General features: G+C 38.8%; 1 long non-coding RNA gene across 1 annotated transcript; it reads right to left on the bottom strand.

Annotated features, from left to right (window-relative positions):
- Positions 1-2763: 2763 nt before the first annotated feature.
- Positions 2764-17435, bottom strand: LOC114015227 (uncharacterized). The gene is made up of 6 exons (XR_008733354.1): positions 15577-17435; positions 14283-14407; positions 12210-12312; positions 11350-11462; positions 5708-9687; positions 2764-4505 (listed from the first exon to the last, which is right to left on the bottom strand). It is a non-coding gene; the product is annotated as an uncharacterized LOC114015227 (long non-coding RNA).
- Between the last annotated feature and the right edge of the window lie 3230 nt (positions 17436-20665).

Genomic DNA, 20665 nt, shown 5'->3' with positions numbered 1-20665 from the left:
CAGGGTTCTATAAAGTCTCATGTTCAAATTGCACAGGTAATACCATTCATGAAAGCTTTTCCATGAGCCTTCGTTACGTCAAGTTACATACATGCAGAAAGGTTAAAGGGCCAAACCCCTAATACTATAATGTTAGCAAAATACCTTATAAAACCATAATTTATAGTATTAGGTACTTCTGAAGTGTCCTCTGAAGGCATTTACAAGTATTCATGCGTTAAACCTTATCTCTCTCTTACCAGAAAAGCATTAATATTTCTTACTTCATTTATATTTTAGAGATAGGGAAGCCACCCTGGAAGAAACAAACCCAAAGAGCTCTGACAGTGCGCTACCATAGCTTCCAATAGATGTGTGGAATAAACCATGCAACAACTGAGTATAAAACAATGAAACTAGTCAACTGTGTGTGCTGTCCTCTTGCGTAATACCCCATGAGACATTAGATTAGCCCAGAAAAAGCGCATTACAGCCAGTATATTTGATAACTGTGCTCCGCCTAAATAAGACCTTAGGGCTTAGAATGGAACACATTCTATCAAATCTACTGTGATTCAGGCATAATTATGCAAAATAAAGCTTTTTGCTTTTTTCTTTGGTATGACTTTGTTGACTTGCTCCGTTCAGTTTAATATGCAAACCTTTGTTCATTTAAATAGATTGAGAAATGAGACTGATTTTCTCTCCTCCCCATCTTCTCTATCTTAATAGGCAGCATTAGCACAGTCTTCCAGAAACCCTGAAACAATCCATAAATGAACAGAACTATTCTCTGTTGATCTGTAATAAAATACTTGCTATCTCATTCTGAGCCTTTCTGTATCTGTGATGAGATCTGTAACACTGGTAACTCAAGGGAGAAACCATCACTCCTCTTAAAACTGTGTTCTAGTAACAGTGGAAATGCATGCTGTGTTTTACTTCCACTGTAATACAAAGAACGCATACACAGTAAACCACAAAATCAACCTAGTTACTGAATCCATGTTTCTCCAAGTTCCTGCCAAGCTGTGTACTTGGAAACCTAATTCCTATGGAATGGGGCTCCTCACAAGTAAAGCAGAGACAGCACTGGACTCTACCCTTGCACTTGCCAAGAGACGAAGCAGTGCTGTATCAATACCAAGCACAAAACATAATGCATATGCAAGATAGCAATATGCAGAATTTTTACTGTTCATGTGACACAACAGGGAGTGCTTCGCTTACCGTATTAATATAATTACAAACAAGTGTTGACACGATGTGTAGGAACAGGAAAGTAAACGAATTAAGAAAAGTGATTTTTATCTCAATCTTGTTATGTACCAGAGAATGTCTGTTAGGTGTCTTTACAGTGATTGTTTCCAATTTAGAGGTCTATTATCACTGATGGTAGTTCTCAGCATACATCTTGGCACTAAAAGTAGATCAGTTGAGCACTGCAGCATGCTGTAACTGCTTTTCATTAACACCTTGCCTTTGAAAGTTTGGCACAGGCCTGCAAATTGGAAGACCTGGACTTGCACCTATGTGTTTTCATCCTATGCCATGAACTAATAATTTCTGAAAGATTTTTGTTTCTTAAATAGAGGAAAGCGATTTTTTTTATTATTTCCTTTGAAAAACTGAAGTCTTTCCAGGATGGCTTACTCCATATGAATAAGTAAAGTCCAGAAACAAAAAAAAAAAAAAAACACAAAAGAAAAAGGTAATAAATTGGAGCAAATAAGAATATATGTTCAGTGACAAAAATGGGTAAAGAAGGTCTTTGGCTTTTCTTACCAATTTGTGACAATTCCACTTTAACAGAATTGAAAAACAAGGTCTGAAACCTTGAACCTACAGTTCCCCAGTAAAACTTTCTTTTCTGGGGACAGGAAGCTAAGTGAAGTTTCAGACATTTTAATCCAGTATGATCAAAACCAGGGATGTTTTAATAAAGTCTGATATTTTAATCAGACCTTCCAGCTACATTCTTTGATCTGTGTTTCCATTGTAATTGAATTAATATATTGCACCAAATTCATCCAGAAGTCTCAGATAGTTTGGAATGAGTTTGATATGTGTATATTAAGCAACCCCATCCACCCAAGTACTTGGAACTGGAACATTACATGCCCCTTTTTAATTTGTTTCGTCACGTATGGATGACCACACTTGCCTAAATAAGCTATAGAAAAAATGATGAAATTGAAAACATGAACTATCATAGGAAGGTCTTAAAAACATTTGTTAAGGAAATTACAACCTTTTTCTTTATAAAGTATTCCATATAATTTAAGAGCAAATTGTATTGTCCCTATACAATGCAATAAAATACCTCGGTAAGAATGTGGAAGTTATATTAATCTCTATTTCGTCCTAGAGGTATAGAAATGTCATTTCTATGATGTTCTCTACAGTTATTGCTGTTAAATACTGCAGTGGGTTTTCTTTAGGGAAAATTACATCGACTATTAGTGAAACCCTCCTAAAGGTGAAATATCTGTGGCAGTCTTACCTACGAAACGTAACTGAGATCAGACAAGTATTCCTATGCTAATAAAAGCATGAACTAGGAACCCAACACACCTGCATCTTTTGTCTCTTAAGTTCAGCTCTAACATTTCAAGGTTCTTCCAAGTTTATATAAATTTAGCCATGTATTAATAACTGAAATTTAAACAGTTAAACTTGATTATAAAGCCTAAGAAAGGAATAGCTGGTGCAAACACATTAACACATGGCTTGTTTTCTTTACAATGTTTACTAAACAGATTTTATTTCCTGATATAAACATCACTGACTGGCAGAAGCACTGCCAACAACAGACATCATTAAGCTGATAGAGGCTGTTAGTGGTTACCTCAGGCAGAACTGACCACATAGCTTATGGGAATATAGTTTTCACAGTGCATACCTAATTATATGAATCATAGAATGGTTTGGGTTAGAAAGGACCTTAAAGACTATCTAGTTCCAACCCTCCCACCATGGGCAGGGACACCTTCCACAGACCAGGTTGCTGCAAGCCCCATCCAGCCTGGCCTTGAACACTTCCAGGGATGGGGCATCCTCAGCTTCTCTGGACAACCTGTGCCAGTGCCTTGCCACCCTCACTGTGAAGAATTTATTCCTAACATCTAAATCTGCCCTCTTTCAGTTTAAAAGCATTTCCCGATGTCCTGTCACTACAGGCCCTACTAAAAAGTCTCTCCCCATCTTTCTTATAAGCCCCCCATAAGTACTGAGAGGCTGCTATAAGGTCTCCCTGGAGCCTTCTCTTCTCCAGGCTGAAGAACCCCAGCTCTCTCAGCCTGTCTTCATGAGAGAGGTGCTCCAGCCCTCTGATCATCTTTGTGGCCCTCCTCTGGACCCACTCCAACAGGTCCATGTCCTTACGTTGGGGACCCCAGCGCTGAGTGCAGCACTGCAGGTGGGGTGTCACAAGAGCAGAGTAGAGGAGGAGAATCACCTCCTTCAACCTGCTGGTCACTCTTGTGACCAGGCTCAACATGGCCTGACAACGTGTGCCTGCAGCCCAGAAACCCAACAGTATCCTGGGCTGCATCACACATTGCCAGGCCGTGTCGAGCTTCTTGTCCACCAGCACTCCCAAAGCCTTCTCCTCAGGGCTGCTTTCAATCCATTCTCAGCCCAGCCTGTATTGATACTCGAGGTTGCCCCAGCCCAGGTGCAGGACCTTGCACTTGGCCTTGTTGAACTTCATAAGGTTTGCATGGGCTCACCTCTCAAGGCTGTCAAGGACCCTCTGGATGGCATCCCTGCCCTCCGGCGTGTCAGCTGCAGCACTCAGCTTGGTGTCATTGGCAGATTTGCTGAGGATGCACTTGATCCCACTGTCCATGTGCCAACAAAGATGTTGAACAGCGCAGCCCCCAATACGGACCTGAAACCATTCTGTGAAGCGACAGACAAAAAGCTATAAACCATGCTGGTCTACCTACCAAAACCCAAGACATGAACACAGAGCTAGATCCCAGAAATGGCACTGGGGTCTGAATCAGCAAAGTGACACAGGGTTCAGAACTATGTGGGCCAAGCCTTTTTTCCCAAACTGCCACGTTTCCCACTTTGAAATAAAATAAAACCTGATTCAATTGAAGGGATGTGTTTCTGCTATATTTTAATTGGGATATTATGATTTAAAGAGTGAAGTGAGTGAGACCTGTTGGGTTGGAGACACACAAACAGTTCCAAGTCAGTAGATAGTCCTGAATATCATTTGCCACCTTCAGAAATAAGGGCCTGAGCTAAATTCTGGAGAAAAAATATACCCATCGCGATTAGCTCCAGCAAGGTGAAGGCTTTCTTTAACTATTCTGCCACCGCATGGCATCCCCCCAGCTCACTAGTCTTACAATACTAGCTGGAATAAAAAATTACTCAGTTTAATAAAAATGAACAATAAAACCAGAGCTGGTCTTTTGCATGGAAAAAGGGTCTTTTTTCATTCACTTCTCAGGGTGGGACCAAACTGCCAGTTTCCCAGATTCCTGCTGCCCCATCTGCTCTGTTACAGTCTGTGAATGCAATAAAATGTAGATTCAAGTAACGTTAACATCCACATATCTTGACAAAAGTATTTCATTTCTTGGTTCATGATTTCTAGTTTTACAATATTTCTAGAACTGATCTGTCTGTAATTCACAAAAGATTGATGTGTTCTGACATACATTAAAACTAACGGTAGGACCAGGACACGTTTACATTTATGGCAATGCAGTTTGAAAAGTAGATTTTTAAGAACATAGTATGTTAGAAAAATACTTCTGCCAGCTTGGTGGAGGTTTTTGCCTTATTTGAAATTAGAATTTATGAAGATTATTTTTGGTTTTTGATTTTTATTCTATCCTCTTTACGGAGTTTTCTTTATCTCACCAGAGAGATTTACTGAGGATCATAAGCTGCAAAAAGACTAAAATGGCAGAAAATCTCTCACAGTTATATTGCAACCTTCTAAGTCCCATGAAACACAGAAGGTGATCTGTGTCCTAAGGAAAATAGGAAATTATGAGGAATCTGAAGCATCCTGTGCTATTTCAGTTGAGCACAGGACAGCTGGAAAAAACACATATGTGAAGGAAGTGGCTGTCTGATATTTGCCCTCTATTCTAATGTTCACTTTCTCTGCTTTCTTTAGTCCCTCTTTCTCCAGCTACACAAGATAACAATTTCTAAGAACCATAAAAGAGAACAGAAACACATGCATTTAATTGTCTTATAAATTGAATTATGATTTATGACAGGTTTTACATTTCACAAGTAAGATATTATGCAAATTCTCAGCAGACCCTTTCATTTGAAAGCTTGCACAAAATATTTGTGGTAGCTTCCTACTTGATTTTATTTCTGAAATAGATAAACTGAACACATGTACCTGTGTCTCAAAGACCAGGCAGTGCCTGCTTAATTATGTTCAAAAGTCTAATCCCTGAATTATGGAATGCAGCATAATTCATTTCTACATTAGCAAAAGTGTGCTTTAAAAGTGATGGAGCATTCCTCACCATATGCTTTATGGTTCTTGCATTTGCATTAACAAAGAAGGAACAACCATCTTGAATATTTTAATAGCTGGATATATAGCCACAGATAATTTGTCTTTCTTAACCATCCTTCCAGACCACCTCAAATAAAATCTAACTCATTTACTGTATCTGCTAACATATAAAAATGGAAGTGTATTACTGTACTTAGGTTAAAAACAGTTGCCAATACATACCAACTAATCAGACTGAAGATCCACCTGGACAAGCGTTTCGTTTCTGACAATGTCCACTAAACTCTGCTACGCTTGAGAAAGAGAGGAAAGACAAGGCAAATACTGAGTTATACTTCCCTCTACTGTACTCTTGCAGCTTCCAGCAAACTGGCTAAGGGAATTCATGTAGTAGGAGGTTTCATCTGCATAATTAAAACCCCTCTTAGCATTAGCCCACTGTTCTGAATTGATTGTAAAATGTCACATCAATTAATTTCTATCCAGCTGGGCTGGATCATGTATTGATCCCCTCTAACAGGAGGCTGAGCATCAGAATTTGAAGCAGTGGAGTGATAGGAGTTGGCACACATATTCCTGTTTTGTAGCTGCATCTTCTGGGGTAGGAGATAATGGTACAGTGCAAATAGCACCGCAAGGCACACTGAGATGAATGCTTATAAGAAAGACTATGGAATAGCAATGCCTAAGGTGTGTGCTTTGAACTGGACAGAATAGTAGGGAAATCTGTCATAAAATATCCTGGGTATCGAGGGACTGAAATGCATTTTACTGCGTTCATCTCATCTAAATTCACTATGCCTGAGCGTTTCACATCCACAAAGTTTTGTTGAGGATAAGGCTCTTGGACAATATTAGGCAAATGCATTTTGGGGGTTTGGAAGCTGCAAAATAAGCAACTTCCTTTTCTCACTCATCTTTGTCTAAGAGAAAAAGAAGAAAAAGTAGTTAGCTGTTTAACGATTCAGTCACCATATTGCAAAATGCAATGTGAAGAGGGTTATGATGCTACTTTGGGGTTTTCCTGTTTGCCTAGCAGACAAATTCATACTTCTGTAAGAGTCACTTACTACCACTCCAGAGCAACACTTTTTCCCTGAGTGTGCATGGAATGCATTCCAGGGCAGCTGCTTACAACAAAATGTAAAAGGAAATACCTTTAAAACTTTGTCAGTGAGATGTAAGCAGGACACTGTTTTTTCAATACTGCCTCTTCCATGATGGGTTTTATCCTGTCCATTGGTGTGAAGCAGAAGGACAAATAAAGATAGAGAGACCAGAAGAAGAGTGGTGGATAGGTGACTGATTCTTCAGAGCCTGGGCTATCATTTTATAATGTGTTTACAGGTTTGGTCAGGGATTTCCCATTCTAAGCACGTTGTGCTTCACTTCAAAGTTACAATCTATCAATTAGAGTATTGAATGGTGATGGAAGGCAAAAATCAGAGAACAGGATTTTTGAGAAATGCCCTTGGTGCATTGGAGCTATAGAGGACTACAGAGATTATGCTAATTCCAAAACCCCAGTAGGGAGGATATTAAGGCTATGCAGCTGTATCTGTCTGGATAGGGCTACATGTTTTCCCCCATGCTACAATTACATTGCCAGCATCTGTGGCAGTGACTGTGCATGACGGAGACAGATCAGAGCACTGAGCAAGTTCAGGAGGGAGCTATGGTGAAATACAGGTAGCCAGAGCCTAAGTAGCAATATGGGATCACAGGAAAGTACTTCCCCTGCTGCTTCCTGGAATGTAGCTGGACACAGCTGATCCTTGTCTAAATTCGCCTTTAATCATACTCAGCATTACCTTAATGTTTCCTCTGCTGCTTCTGTTGACTGAAACAGATGATTTGCATAGAGAAGAGTAAGATTTCCTAATTGTGATCAGGCTGCCCAAAAGCTGCTGGATGTTACACAGAGGTGCATGGGTAGATGCCAAAATGAGGATTGGATAAGTTCTGCATCCCCTTTTTCAACCCTCATTTACCTCACTGAGTTTAGGATCTTCAAAAGGCCTCGGGAAACCAGGCCTTTGAGAATCTCATCTTGAAATGAAAGATGTTTTTTAAAAACAGGATTGAGTGCTCTGCATTTTCCCAGTGAAGAACATTGTCTTCTCCTCATTCCCCATGAACACATTCTTCGGTATGTGTTTAGGGTATTTGTTGTACCTCTTGCTGCCTTACCCCAGGAGCACCAGTGACCAAACAGTAGGAATTTGTCCTGAAAACTAGCATCTGCAAAATACATCTTTTCCTGCAACATTTTTCATGGAAAAAATATTGACACAATATTTTCATACTATCATGACTAATATCAAATGCTCTTCTCAGACATTATTTGAATTGTTTGGGTTGTTTTTTTTAAAAAAAGAACTTCTATTAATACCATATGGAATCAGATTAGTCCTGCTGCTAAAATGTTCACAAAGAAGGCAAATCCTTCCATCTTCTCCTGCTCAAAGCAATAGCAAAATAGACATAAGCTGTGTGCTTACCAGTTTGCAGGTGATAGAATTCAAGGTCATGTTGAATTACTAATCATCTAACCATCGCTTGGCAGCACACAGCCATGCATGCAAAGCCCACTCCACTGGGCTGTGTTACAACAGAGTAGTGGTAATGGGGAAGAAAAATATTTTTTTTAAAATACCGATAATTTTTCTGGAGCTCACACTGTATTTACCCCATAATTTTAAGTACAGATTAACTCTATAAAAATTTTCTGGGTTTCTGTACTGTGTCTTTAGAATCAAAACTCTGCCACAGTCAAATCAAAGTTTAAGTACCCACAATTAAATCATGTTATTCAAAGTTTTCAAATTCTTAAGTGTGATGCGGTGGGGCATGTCTCAGGATTAAAACAGAAGAACTCAGTGGTAACTGCTCATTTATTCCTGTCTTTGCTGCCAGGCAGAAGAAATAATACGCGGTAAATCCATGGCTTTCCCTCACCACCAGATCACATGGGGTTGGAGCTTTGCTCCCAGATCGACTGACATCCATTGCACAGGTCATCAGCATCATCTTGTGCAGGGGAGCGTAGGAACATGTTCTCTAGCCACCTGGGCTTTCTGTTAATGCATGGGGTTGCTAAAGTGTAAGATAAATGAACTCTTTAAGTTTATATTCTACCAGGATTTAGAAGTTAGGCATGTACCTCTTGCTAGTGAGGTGTGACCATTTGCAGGAACGGTTTTAAGGGACTTCTGTAGCATACAGTCCTGCAGAGAACTGCCCTGTTTTTATCACTTTTCAGGCATACATGCCCACAAAAGGGAGTAAGAATTTGAGTTCCAGTTAACGGCTTATATCAAGTACTTGGCCTGGTGCCACACACATCCCACAGTTCTACAGTTCTAATGTTTTCCAAAATTAATTTCCCTTTAAAAAAAAGTATCTCTAGTCCTTCTTGATTATGAGGGGAGGGGGAAGTGTTAGCTTTTGTATCCATTAAATTGCCTGAATGAGCCCCAAGATAGAGGTTGCTGACATTTCTTGAATGAAACGGATTTTTTCCCCGAATCTGCAGTTTCAACGAAGTGTTCCTTCACAACATGCTTTTTTTGCTAAAAAATTTTTGGAAAAAATCTGGAGGCATTATTTACTTCCTAATTTTATCAGTCTTATCAAAATTTTAAACCAAAGAAAAACATCATTTTATCTACCATCCTTATGTATCTGGCTTAGCCTTTTGTAATATATTTTAATAATATTCTAGTATAAAACTCAAAATAGGATAAATTACAAAAGTCAGCATCAAATACTTCTGTCCTATTAAATGAAGGAAGTCGTCACAGCTTTCTGGACTTGAATGCATTTTTGCCACATCAGCTCCCGCCCCAAAAAAGTTAGGGGGTTTAAAATGATAACAAAGAAAGTCCTTGAGATGCTAGAATTCCCTAAGAAATTGCATTTTTTTTTATGATCAGCTTTTTTCAAACAATATTTTGGCTGTATTTCCAAATACCTGTGCTTAGCATTGATGTTATTGGACTGTTGACAATATTGACATTTTTAATTAGTGCCATTAGGTTTAAGGGTAAACAATTAAATTGTTGTTATTTTCAACAAAGCTACCTGGCTTCTCTGCTTATCCTATGGTCCCAAGTGCCTCCCAGCTCTGTCTAATTGAAAAAAAAATGAGACATACCTAAGACAATAGCCAAATTATCTGCAGAAGTTCTCAATATAAAAACCTGCAAGATAATAAGATACTGAGGTTGTGGCTATAGCATTAAAGAAAAAAAAAAAGGTAAAATTAAAGTAAATGCAAGCACAGTGCACATACTACATCATTCATCTGCATTCAGTAAGAGTCTCAGTTTTAAATATATATTAAGCTGCTACACAATTTCCTTTTTACCAAACCAGATTGTGAAAGTACATCTAAATTCTTCTGCAAAATTTATGTTTCATTCTGCTGTAAAGCACAAAGAGCCTTAATGCACAACTGACAAATTGTCATGTTCTTGTCTGGGGAACAGTCTTGAAATCATTAGTCAGTTTCCCAGCATAAGGAACATAACACAGAATCTGTGAGATGCATATGGTAACAAGTTTAAGTCTTATGACCAATCTGGTTTTTATAACAGTTTGTGAATACCTTTAAAGTAAATTAGATCTATTAATCTATCTCTGATTTTGCATAGAGTTTTTATCTCATATCAATTGTTTCTTTGCAGATTTTGATGTTTTCTGTTTTAAACATATGTGCTGTGATTAGAATACCAGAATAGATAGGGATCATTAAAATAACATTTATCATCTTAAACTGTTATTGTTGGGTTTGGAACATATCTGGTCCTTTTAATGTGTTCTCCTTAAAGAGAAATAAATGACTTCATTTTCCTGGGCAAGTCCAATCTGTTCTTGAGAAAGCCTTGCTTTAAAGCTGCCTGTACTCTCTACTTGGTTCTCGTAATGCTTTTTTTTCTTGCATTTTGTTTTGCCAGTGTCCATCTCCAGGAAGTCAATTTTGCCTGTGACAAGACTGACACGTGGCATACTGCAGGGAGATTTGCATCTTGTCAGAAAGGCCTAGTCCCACAAGAAAAATTGTTTGTCTAAAAGTGCGCAGCACAGCTTTCATTTGCTCTAATTAAAGCATAAATGTCATTGTTCCAAGGTTCTTTAAATTAGGTTTATTAAGCTATATGCCACATTTTGGAATGCAATTAATGTGTGGCTAAGCTTTCCATTTCCTTTAATGTCACAGGGGATGTATTTGATATAATGTTATTTAATATTTTAATAGAAACTACAGAAACTGAGATTAGGCAAGTTTTTTATACATTAAAAACTGAATAGAACTCAGTGAATCAACTTTTTTTCTGGCAAGAGTAATTTCTTACGCATGTTATATTCCTTCTGTATATAACTTACATTTCAAAATCCTGCTCCTTAATATCAAGGATTTATAGATAGTTCACCCGGTTTATGGGCAAGATCAATTTTGTTTGTAATTACACAAACAATAACATTCACACAAGTGTCGCGGGTGGTTATTTAAATTACACAAGTGTCATACAGATGTAAACAAATGCCCAGATTCTGCTTTCACTGTGCAGATTGGACTGTTTATTAATCTATCAGCTGAGCCACCGGAATCAAGTATATTAGTCTGAACACAAGGTTTAACTGCATAAGTAGAAGAATCAGGTCCCAGAAAATTTAATGGATTTGTTATTTTAAGAGACTGACTAAGATGACTTCATAGACCAGTTTTATAGGAGGTTAACAGAAGTGCTTGCAGGATCACATGCCATGAAATGTTTTCATTAAAAATAAAATGTAAGGAACAAAATGCCAAGCTGTAGCATTACAGGTTGGGGCATGGCTCTCCCAAAGTGGACACTCACCTATGGAGAGCAGCGGGATGCAGACTTAATAGCCAGAAATGCTAGACTCCAAGCCCTTCACTCCTGTGAACGAGTAGGCCTGCAGGATCAGTTCCTTTGGGCCTCCAGAAGTTCTGAGGAAACCAGATCATCCCACAAATAATACTACATCAATTTCTTACTGTCCACACAGTACTCAATTACTTGCAAAGCTCGAAGTCAAAAGGAGGCAACAGGCAAGGTATGGGACCAATGCACCATGTAAAATCCCCTGCCATTCAAGCTTGCTTTTATTGAAAAACGGAATTTCACATCACATTTCTTAAAGTATCTTCTCTACTTCATGTTAGTATTAAATGAAATTCTGCAGTTCTGGCATAATGAGCAAGTGCTCATTAGTGTGAGTGGTTTAAAGTATGCAGATGCAAGACCTTCTCATTGTAAGGAATAAGTATTAATGAACAGTAAAATGAGACTGAGGTACTGAATATAATTTAAATCACCAAGAGAGCAACCCAGCGTACAGGACTTGTGCTGTATGAGCCACAGAAAAAAGTACCAAAACTGACCAAAACATTTTAAAAAGCATAATGTTACTTAACTATTAAGAGCTCTTGCTTATTTGCTTCAGTAATTTTGCATCTCTATTACCACACTGTTAACACACAGAGTGTATTTGGCTGGTGGCTGTGCGGCATTGAGATGTTCTGTCTGTCAAGACTTACACTTTGTGTTCTTCATTTCCATCAAGGACATTGCTAAGCTAAGAAGGCATTTGGGCTTGAAATTACGATTCATACAAGTAACCATTACTTTCCCAAAGGGTCCAAATCACAGAAACAGAAGCTGCAGAGAGAAATGAAGAGAGTTGCCCATCTTACCTCTAAGTTAATGAAGGAATAACATGTCTGTTAAAGTAGGTGCAGTGCTTAGGACAATGTAATTAACATTTTTTCTGAGTCTGTTCCATTGATGAGTAAAAGGCTGATGTAAGGTCAGAAACAAGATACAGATTAGTTTATTAGCAATAATAATTTTTCAGTCCATTAATCCAGTTTCCCTGAGGAGAAGGCAGTATTTAGTAATATCTAGATAAATAAGAAGTTTAACTTTGGATCTACAGAAAAGCTCAAAACCAATTCATACAAGGGAAACTATCATTTGAATGGAAATAAAAAATCTGAGATGTTGAGGCAAATACACCCCCTGCGCAAAGGGTGAATACAAGGTAAATAAAAGATCTAAGATGCAAGGGTAAATACAGTCCCAGTGCAAAGATTTCTGACTCATCACTAATTGATATTTGTAATGAAAAAGACTTTAGGATCCACAAAGCTAAATTCTCGCATTGGTTATGTCATCTCAGATATGCTTCTTAGAGACAAACAACAGTGTGTTAGTAAGAGCTTGCTAAACCAGTGATCCTTAAATATGAGGAATGCAGAGACAGTGATTTTGTTTTATCACTGTCTTATCTGGCAAAAATAAGAAATAATATCTACCCAGACATTAATTTGGCTTTGACACAAACCAGCAGAAAGTCAAAAAGTATTTCTTTCAATCCAGTGGAATAACATCTGACCAGCATTTCCAGAAATGCCTTTTCAAAATCCCCTAATAAACTCAGTGGGTTATGAAGTCATGTTGGATAGCAGACACAGAACAGCAAGAGGTAATAATGTATGTTGTTGGTTTTATTTACTTACTTATGACACAAGATTACTGTTGGAAAGCATGCTGAAAGAAGAAAATGCAGGGACAGATACACCATGTTTCTATCCTATGGAACACATTGGAACAATATGGGGAAAAAACAGGGAGCCATATTGTCAGAATGGTATAAGTGGATGAAAGTAATTTCTTTCTGTGGAGTACTGGTTTTGAGAATGGGTGTCAGAAGACAGAGCAAATACATTTTAACCTTGATATACAGTGAGCGTTAGGAGTGTTAGACAGCTGTGTAAAAATATATTTTAGAATTCTATTGGGGCTAGAACATCCTTCCCTCTATCCAGCAGTTACACTATGGATCAAAATGAAGAAACCTTTGTTTCATGCATATCAAGCTGCTATGTTCAGTGAGGTACTGTGAAAGAAACATAAAAGTAGGCCCTCCTGATTCTACTCATGTACTGTCTCCTGATAATAGTCAATATATTGTTCCTGTTGTCAAATAGAAAATGAAACTTAGATGTGGACTGAGAGTCTTAAATACCTCCAGCAAGCTGTAATGAAGTTCTTGATAATCCATCCTACCTATTTGAGCCTATCACCATTAACGTATCCATTCAGATATTTGTTTAGCCCTTATCTCTCTCTCCCACGTTCTGTGTCACTTTTCAGCAAGGCACAGATTGTAAAAAATTTATATCTTGCTGTCCTTTATCCAGCTATAAATGACATCAGTGTTAACGGAAAGATTCCAAATTACATCAGAGATCTGAGTGCTTTTGATTGTTAAAAATGCTTCATTATTTATTTGTAATAATTTTTTCCCAGGGAAGAAGGCTTTGTTAGTGGTGAGATCAAATAATTCCTTACATTTGAAAACAAAACACAATGCTTGGTCCTGTTATGCTGAATAAGAGTACAAAAAAAGCAAGAGAATTCATGGGAAAAGGCCAAGATCTGTAGATGGAGCCGAAGCAAAAATGCATCAGAAATCCAGAAAATCTCTATTGATGGAACATAGTGAACTTTCCTGAAACCAATGTGCTGCTCCCAGTTCTCACACCCTTGAACTGATATCCCCTGGTGTTGCAGAAGACATTGTTCCCATGTTTGTAGCCCCTACACAAACATCTCTGAATGCAGCATATTTTTATTTTCTTGCTAGGCCCAGATGTCTTCATGGGGAAAAGTCACTGAGGGTTATGGCTGGTTCAGGGCATTTGATTATTAAAATAACCATGCTCACAACTGACTCTGCAGTCCTACCCACCCACTGAACATACCTGGCAGTGTGTCAGAGTAGGCTGTCAGTACTGTGCAGAGCCAGAACCATTAATCTCATCTTTTTTTTCAATCACCCCTCAAGACTCACTTTTTCCAAGTCCACGTGTTTCTTCCAGCGAGGATGCTGTTGAGTAACAAATCGGAGCTGTAAATCTGTGACAGTTTAAGACCTGGCCTTCCCGTGGATTTCACAAGGCTGTCAATGCCTCCTTTGTGGTGGCAGTTTCTTGGGAGCAGTCCTGAGCCTTCCTTTTCCCTGCCTTGGGCTGAGAACATGGTTGGCCCTTAGCCAAGATGCAGAGAGTTGCTTAGGTGGATGTTAATTTTTAAAAAGGCAGATGAACCAGGATAATATGTCACTCTGAAAACTGTGGCACAGTATTTCTGATAGACTTTATAATCCTCTGCTGCATGAGCTAGCATAGTTTTATCTTCAGTGGAAACATTAAGCTAGTTCTCTATGGGGATGGGAAAAAAATGAGCTGTTGCATTGCTCAATACTCTGTGCTAACATTAATCCGTGGGTGGACTTGGACATCTGAGCCTACACTGACACGGACTGGGGCAGATGTGTGCCTATAACACAACTGGCACACACTCATTTTGTTGAGGAGAGAGGGAATGGACTCAACTATACCATCAGGGTCTGTTGGCAACTGCGCAGCAAACTGAGTTATTGTTAAGGTCCACTGGGAGAATGTTAAGCACCCATAAAAATGTAATATTTATTCCAATATCCACCAAGGATTCAGTCCAAAATGGTGATCATTCGCCACAGCTTAGAAGCATATTTAGGGCTTTGTGTTCCAACTGCACACACTCCAACATGGGAGTCACTAATGGATGATCTCTGTTCTGCTGTGGGCTATGGCTTTTATACTGCAGAGGGATTTTGTCTCAGAAAACTTAGTATTTTCCTGAAGATTTGAACAAGAAATTCCAAATTCAAAAGCAGTAATTCAATACTTAAATGAATTCCACTTGGATGAGCTGTTGTTATTATTTTGTAGCAAATGTTTTTGTAGGATGTAGTGGCCAACTCATTGAGACGTTAAGATAATGACAAACCTTGCCCCATGGGGACTGCAGCTTGACTGACAAGCCACAGCAGATAGACAAGACAAATCTATGGGATGGGGTGGGAGGCAGGCACAATAGGATTCCAAAAAATCCCAAACAAACCCCAGCCAGGGAATCAGCTTCCAAAATATTTATTAAGGTTTTCAGGGCTTCAAAGATAAAAGTCATTCCAAACATAAATGCTCATCCCACACAGACAATGCTTGTACTTACATGCTGTTGTCTCAGTGAGGTTCCGTTTTCAGTAGAAAACCTTGTAGCTTTTGAAAGTAGTTGCTGGGAGTTGAGTTTGCAGATGCAATGTTGACTGCAAAGTAGTTCTGCATGTGGAGTATCACAATTAATTTACCAAAGTGCTGACTATGGCTTGTCTTGGCCTGTAGGCTTAGTATCGTCATTAAAGAAAGAAGGAAAAAGAGGAAAAAAGGAAGGGAAAAGAGGAAAAAGGGAAAGGTAAAGATAAAATAAGGAAGGGAAAAGAAGAAAAATAGAAGGAGAAAGAAATATGTCACAATCATGTTCAAACACAGTGTATTTTTTAGAGCAGTTTAACCTAAAGGACTTACTTTGCAGACAATTTCAATGCAATATATTCTTTTACTTAGAGTTTAAGCAGACCTTGAAGACTTTTCTTTTTCCACCTGCCAACAGTGGACAAAAGCACCAGCAATTACAGCAGCGTAGCCAGCACGCACTAGCTCGATGAATATTACTTCATGAACAATATTAATGGCACTTTACAGATCCTTATAAGTAAAGGTGACAAGAAATTTCTCCACTGCATAAGAAAGAACAGTCTGGCAAATTCAGGAAATATTAGCACCAAAAAAGAAGAGGATGCATTACAAACTATGAGGGAATTTCAGATCCAAAATCCAGTTTTAGAGTTTGACCTCTTCCTTGCCCACTGACAGCCAAACCCCATCAAAAGCCTGGGCATCAGATAAGTACCAAATCCGTATGGTCATCAGATATTTCTAGTTCACATATGCCCAGGTGCACTAGGATTTACTTCCACCTGCTGCTGAAATAAGCACTGTGCGGGAGTGAGGTTCAGCCCACATTTTCCCAGTCTGTTCAGTTGTCTCCATCTTTGGGCTCAGCTGCATTCCCTTCCTTTTTCAGACTCTTCTCATCCCCAGGCAGCTGCTCACAACCCATTCCTTCCTTTCTTGTTCCAACGAAGTCCTTTTAAGATTCATATTCTTTTTGATCTCTGGGCTCTCAGACTTGGCAAACCAGCTGTGTAACTGCCTGGGGCCTGGAAAATAGCATTTTCCCAACTGGTTATTGAGTTATTGTTATTTTAACTCCCTTGAAGTTGTTCACCCCAGGTATCATGTCTCGATCACTGTTTTGTTGCCCATTGGTTTCCATCTTCTCCCAGACTAAACAGCTTTCGGGACTTAACTCTATAAATAATCTTCACATGCACAGGCTGAAGCATATAAACTCTTCATGAAAGCAGTATACTTAATTCCCCTGGTTCTCCAAACCACAGTAGTTAAGATCAGTTATCTAGAATGTTATACTAACAATTCGCAGATTTATAGGTTAGATCATTGGTGGAAAAGGCTTCTGTGCCGCAGGGTCTCTGACTGTTGAATTTGCTTTGTAGGTTTTCTCAGCTCTCTGCTATTCACATGAGTAGAGGGGTGAGGGGGTAGGCAAGTCATCACCTGAGGTATTGCATAAGTAGGTATCTTCCTTCAAGAAAATCCTAGCAACCAGAGCTTTCATACTTTGTAAATTTACTTGCTAAATTTTTCCCTTTGTTCAACATTTTCTAGTTTTCCAACACTTCTGTTTCTTTATTTCCTCCTCCCCTCCAAATTACAGTATTTTCATACCACTTCTTCGTATAAACCATTTTAGACCAAGAATATTTTTCCAATGTAGCCTGAGGTTTCTTACTTTTTTGAATTTATTTTTAAAAGTGGGAGGAACTGAATACAAGAGAAAACTTCTAGCATAAAATGGAAAATATTTTTCAGGACTTCTTAAAATATACTATATGTGGGTTGAGCGATGCACTCAAAACAGAAAACAGTGCATCCTACTTCTTTGCCTAACTCCCCACTTCTGCTACTTACAATTAAAATGAGATACACTTAAAACGTAAGAAGACAAGCATAAATACCCGGAAGAGGAAAAATAACTCGCAAATCCATTTCCAGTTTTCTGGGGAAATGTAGCTTAAATTAATATGCATGTCAGATGTAAGAGCTGACATGTACAAACAGCTAAGTTATATGGTGAACGCCTCTGACATGATGCTAAAAAAAAAAAAAGCTGCAGTGGGAGCAAAAGAGGAGATAGTGCTGCAACAACTGCTATCAGTAACTCTATCCTGTTCAGGTCCACATAACACTGTATTAAAACCTTTTGTGTCTTTTGAAATATTGAATATGCCCATGTCCCCAGTCACTGCTAACAAGGTGACATGCTATAAGAGAAACAGTGAGAGAAAGCCCTCCTAAAGCAGCCTGGATCCATCTGGAGTTAACGTCTCCTCCTAACACCTGGTGCTCTCTTCACACTTAGTGCAAGGCTGAAGAGTTTTCTTCTAATTCAGCATCCAGGTGGAATTCCAACAGCAGGAGGTTTATGGTACTTTGTAAGAAACTGCTGGTGCCACTGCAAAATCCGCCCAGACAAAGCATCTAACTGCTATATAAAATGTAGTATCTCATTGCAGATTTAGGAAATGTTCCTTTGCAATGTGGGAGAAGTATTCAGCACACTGGTATTTATAAACAGCCACACATCACAGTCACGAGCTTCTGGAGAACACATTCTTTCCAAGAAGAATGTAAATGTTAATCCACTGAAGAGTGAGTGTGAGAGACAGTGTGAACGCGTGAGTGCAGCGGTGCAGTGTGGCTGGCAGGAGCTATGGTAGAAGGAATGAAGCATGGCTCTCCGCTTAGCCGGCTGCCAGGGCTGGCTCACCTCCTGCCTCCAGTGAAGTCCATCAGCTGAACCCTCAAAACCATGGCACTGGTACAGCTGAAGGCCTTGTGAATTTGATGAACTTGCTATGTGGATATCTGAAACAGCTTCAGGTCCATAAATGTGTACTGATGCTATGGCAGGGAGAAGTCCTTTCCAGCCCTCGAAGGCTTTCTATTGAGCCACTTTTGGGGTAAGATATGGAAACAGATTTTGGGATGCCCTTGAGGAAAAGTCTGTACTATGTCTTCAGATTCTCCTAGACAATGGCACTCGTTGAAAGGAATTAATTCTCTTTTCCCTGGCATGTGATTAAAAAAAATCCATCAGTGTGGTGTGAATAGCAGAAAGAAGTAAAAGTTGTTGTTGTCAATGTGTAAGGCTTCTCAGAAAAGGTTAGAACAAGCTCTGATTCCCTTCTTAGCTGCATAGTGAATGAGAAAGCCTGCAAGGGAATTCCCATGAAGATTTCCAGCAGTCACATTGGGATGGTTACTCTGCTGCAAACAAGCTCACACTCATCAGTGATAGGAATCAGATTTTTTCTCATCTTCATTATACTAAAATATCTAGCAAACCTTGCTCATATTTTCAATGTGCAGGTCACTAAAAAAATTGAAAGCTCAGAGCCCTAAAAAACATTATTTTACAATAACAAGGCCAAGGTCTAGAGGGAATTTCAATTTGTGGCAGAGATTTAAAAACTATTTTAGTAAAGGACAGATAATCCTAATATGAGCAAAAAATAAATTAGTTCAGTACTGGACCATTCACAGTCACTTGATCATAAAACAACAAACAACTCATCATTCCTAATGTTATTCTTCTCTAGGGAACTGAGCTTTTTGTTTGCTGTAATGAACTGCTGTCATTGAGCTCTAACTTTACTGGAGTAGAGCTTTTTTCTTAAACAGCTGAGAAATGAAGATTCTGATTAAAAAAGATGCTTGCACTGAAATAAATGTGCACATGATATAACCAGGTCCTTCTATGTATGCAAAAAAATTATATTCTGTTACTTTTCTTTTATATTGTATTTTTCAAGGAAAGGCATTTAATTTTCATTGCTAATACACACTGGACATAGAAGATCAGATGGCAGATATTATAATGAAGTGTTCTTTGTTTACAAAAAAAATTGTGTTCATGATTTTTTAATAGTGTTTGACAGTTTCATCATAAAGAAATGGAAGTCTCAACCGGAATTGTTGTTCGTCATATGCCTGAGGCCTGAGGTTGATTTATTTTGTCACCAAGCTGAGCTGATTTTATTGGAACTATAACTGAAACTTTTCTTGCATCCTTTACTATGACAGTGCAATGAATGAAATCCTAATGCACCAGCTGTATCTCTCTCAGAAAACTCCTCATTATCTGAATGCAGACTTTTCCTCCATTGCCTGTTAATCTTTAAGGCTGTAATGTTTTATAAGGAGCTACATGTAGTGGGTAAATCAAGATATAGGGGTATATTTGCTCTTCTCTCTACATATAAGCTCTGGTCAGAGCCGATCATTTGTGCCAAATCAACCACTGACATAGAACAGACTAATATATAATAGGTACAAGAGCAAAATAAAAATCCTATTTGTGCATCTTCATCTCAGGACCATAGTGAGGTTTGTGGTGTAGCTAGATAATAAGCCCACAGGTGTAATTTAAGTACCGTCTTACCAAACACATCAGCCAGAAAACCTCAGAGATAATAGTTCTTGTCTAAATTGGGCTTGGCACGCTGTTTTACAGCACCCCTTGGAAATCACAGAGGATAAGCCTGGAAAATTATTTAATCTAATGAAAAAAACTGGGAGCACGTTCAGTGCTGCCTTTCATATAGCCAAAAAATGCTCTACAGAAGAAAAAGGACTATGACAGCAAAACCGAGACATGTCCCACGCAAAGCCCATCACCTGTCGGCTCACTAACTAAAGGCCAGCTCCTAGCTTAACGGCACTTCCAAATGAGCATCAGCTCCACTGGTGTGGATTGCAAAACCACCAGTGAGTTTGGAGTCTATGATTTCTCCGTTTGGATCCTAGGTACTTTTACATCAGCAAAGGAAATCTGGGGACTTAGGGGCTGGTTATCATTTATACAGTGGTTGCTTCTAAGCACAAATCGAAACCTCAGGAGGAAACAGTGCAGGTGGGACTTTCTTCTCTCTAGTGCTAAAGACCAGGTGTAAAAGCCATGACATTTTCCCACTGAACACAGTTCTTTTTTGAAGATAAGTTTGAAGGGAGACAGAAGGATTTTTCCAATAGACATCAATTTATATGACTAATTTTGTATTTTCACCTCTGCTTAAGCAATATGAGGTTATCTTTGAAGAAAAGAGAATCATAACTTC

The sequence above is a fragment of the Falco cherrug genome, chromosome 7 (assembly GCF_023634085.1).
Source record: "Falco cherrug isolate bFalChe1 chromosome 7, bFalChe1.pri, whole genome shotgun sequence".
Lineage (NCBI taxonomy): Eukaryota > Metazoa > Chordata > Aves > Falconiformes > Falconidae > Falco > Falco cherrug.
Note: the sequence above shows the minus strand (reverse complement) of the source record. Positions and strands in the feature narration are given on the sequence as shown.